The 3,354-nt window shown below is 35.4% G+C and overlaps 1 protein-coding gene across 8 annotated transcripts in view; it reads right to left on the bottom strand.

Moving 5' to 3' along the window:
- Positions 1 to 243: 243 nt before the first annotated feature.
- Positions 244 to 3,354, bottom strand: part of FOXP2 (forkhead box P2) — a 588,171-nt gene continuing 585,060 nt past the window's right edge. For all 8 annotated transcript variants that reach the window (XM_077752288.1, XM_077752279.1, XM_077752343.1 and 5 more), the window contains one exon: positions 244 to 3,354. This exon is cut by the window's right edge and continues 931 nt beyond it. The gene's annotated coding sequence lies outside the window, so the exon portion shown is untranslated.

Genomic DNA, 3,354 nt, shown 5'->3' with positions numbered 1-3,354 from the left:
TTTAATATTCAGAATTTATGATGTCAAATTCTATTAGACTAAAAACATGAAATCATGCAATGATTATGTGAGAAAGCCAATTTTGAACCTGAAGATAGTTTTTAAACAGAATGTATTTGACAAGCAGCCCCCACGTTTATTGACTAAATTCGAGTATGGTTTGGTTTATGAATCCCCAATTCCTAAGGAAACGATTTTAAACAAATTGTGGGACATGTGTACACAAATTTACAAGTTGGCTCTGGCAGGGAAGAATGGTCTCTCCGAAAGAATCAAATCCTAGGGGTTATAAATGGGTCAAAAAGAATTAGACTTTTTATTTATACTTCAGAAATGTAATCAAGTGAATGAAATGGTTTCATATACATTTTTACATCCAACAGCAGTGACACACTGTTCATACATTAATTCTATAGGAAAATGTACATCCTTCTTTTTCTTTTCTAAGTAAGATTTGCCAAGTGTTCATGGACAAAACACCTTTCATTGCAACCTGAAGTAGTGGAATAACAAGGGTAAGCCGTGTTCCTTTCAATAGCTTTATGGCATTAATAAAGCTATTGTCCAAATGCGTGTTAATATTGGCATGTGCCGGATGAAGTCTCAGAAATTCTTCAAAACGTGAACGCCCAATTTGAGAACTTTACAAAACAGTGTAATGGATTTTGTGACTGAATCTGCCCAGGGACATTAAAGTCCAGGATGGTTTATTTTAAGTGTACTTCTGTAGCTCTATTCCTAGCTGACTATTCTTCGATTCCCTAATCACAAAGAAATGCTTTCTTATGAAGTTAAGCAGCTGTAGACACAGAATGCTGATGATTTTTCTCCATATCTGAGTTATCTAAAGAAAACCCAGGTAGTGGTAATTCTACCAAATACTTGTAACATTCACATGAAATTTTAATTGATTTTCAAACAGTACAACTGTGCCATGAATCCAACCACATAGACTATAAGCCTTAAGCCCACTAGGTTTAAGCAATTGTGTCTTTGTAGACTAAAACTATGTAAAATAAAATCTGATAACTCCCTGGTGTTAGAGGTAGACAGTTTTCTTTCAAATCCTAGGTTTGGTCCTTTATTTTATTCAGCAGTGAAAGCCATGAATACAGAACGAATAACAGCTGTTACAATTCTCAACCATGACTTCTAATGTCAGAGAATTCAAAGTATGAACATAGTACACAGTAATGAAAAGTATCAAAAATTAGTTTACCTCAAAAAAGATAAATAAAACAGGTATATTCCACCAATACATAAACAGATGTTTGTGCTACAGTTAAAATTTGCTGTATACAAAAGATCATAGTCCCCATAATCAGCTTATGATAGAAGCAAGAATACATGAGCCATTTAAATTGTCAGACATTATGCTTTATAAGGTATGCACAGAAGTTCAAGCAATAAATACATACATCAGTTCAAAGCCTTACAATAGCTACGCAAAGCAGATGCAGAAAAGCAGATTTGCTATTACTAGCAAGCAATGATATAAGAGTAAAAATTCATGAAATGCAGTAAAGCAACATTTTTCTTAGAAAAAGTCTGGTCATTTATGGGTCCACCAACATTTTTACATAATATGCACAATTATCAAAATACAGACCAAGCATTTCAGAAAACTCCAAAAAACCTAAAATCTATTTTCAAAGCAATTGCAGTTTGGGAGGTTCTTCTGGTATAATGTGCAAGCAGCTATTTTTTAAAATCGTATTCATATAAAACCCATGCAAAACTCTACAGGTATATGCATTCTGTGGCTGAGACTTCCTTTCAAAAGTTTTGTAACTGAGGTATGCATACTTTAGCATCGTAGTCTTAGGCCACCCTCCTGATGGTACAGCTCTCAGTTCCTTTCAGTCCATCAAAGCCTTTTGAACATGCACCTGAAAGACCCATTTTTCCCTTCACATAATCCTTACAGTAGGATCCTAGATGACTGAACCATCCTTCACGATACCAATCTTTCTTTTGATACCGTATCGGAAACTTCCCGTCCGTTGATCATGACCCAAAGACAAACATAATGAAAAGTAGCAGTTACTGTGACGTTCTCACGTTTCATGCAATCTGCCATAATTGTTCTAATTTTTTTCTTTTTTTTCTTTTTTTTTCTTTTTTTTTTTTTGCAGAGGTAGAAGCTTTCAGAAAGCCTTTTGGGTATGTGGGAAAACCCTTTTGAAAGCCGTTATGTCCTTTTATTTGGTGTGATAGATGACTGGGTATCTCTCTAACTCTATTTGCTGACTTCAGCAAAGAATAAATGATGAGCTTAGTTTGCAAGAACCGGCTCCATCACATGGAACTAGTACGTATGTTAAGCTCTAGCAGCCACCTTCTGTCAAAACTGTTTGTAAAGCAATAACCATAATCAGGTTATGAGGTCCCTTGGTTGGGGGAAAAAGTATTATCAAGACTTGGCACAGCACATGAAAAGCAACACGTAAAGTTTCTAGGTTTTAAGCAAACGTCTGACTATGCTATTTTCAACTACACCATAATGCATTATCATAGTTTTGGGGTTTGGAGTTGTCAAGAAAACCAGCATTCCAACAATTTGGCCTGTGCAAGTCTTTGAAAGGGAGTGTATTGTTAGTGTTAATATCCCGTATAAGCAGAGGCAGAATTATATGTAACTTTGGTTTGACTGAAAATAAATACCATGGACTACAATTGCTATAATCTTTGCTTTCAGTGTAAAAACTCAGCTAGATCACTTTAAAATCAATATGAAATTAATTTTTGGCTTTACTAGACCGTTTATGTTTGGTTCCTACTTTTTGTTTTTTCATTATAACTTAAGACTATAAAAAATAGTACACAACAAAGATTCAGACCATACACGTCATCTTCTAACAACATGTATTCACCACCGAAAGTAAGTGACTGGATGGGGGAAAACAAAAACACAATGTACTATATATATAACAATATGCAATCTGCATTTGCATCAAGTACATAATCGTTTTGGTCAGTGATCCACATTTGTTGCTTTCTAGCACATCATAATGTCCACTGCGGATTTTGTCCTCACCTCTGTCTTTAATGAAAGCAAATCTTCATTGCATTTAGATGGACTTTTGGCCTCAGAAGATTACTCTGTGACTGAATTAACTTTTTAGTTGTGGTTTTTGTCATATTTGATTCTTTGTTTAGGGCTAAATGAAAAGATCCCAGAGGTCATCAGAAAACAGCAGGTAGTTCATGGAAAAGTTTCCTTTGTACTAATTGAAGTTACAGAAGGCTGACCAAAGCATGTGGCTGCTTCTGTCCTTGAGCTCTTGGCCATGGTTAGAGTTGGCTTTGGTTTGCAGCTGTAGCCTTTGACTGTGTTTGCAGGTAGACAAAGCT

This window comes from Crocuta crocuta, unplaced genomic scaffold (genome assembly GCF_008692635.1).
Source record: "Crocuta crocuta isolate KB4526 unplaced genomic scaffold, BGI_CrCroc_1.0 scaffold397, whole genome shotgun sequence".
NCBI lineage: Eukaryota > Metazoa > Chordata > Mammalia > Carnivora > Hyaenidae > Crocuta > Crocuta crocuta.
The sequence above is the reverse complement of the archived record's forward strand: the minus strand, read 5'-3'. Positions and strand labels throughout refer to the sequence as shown.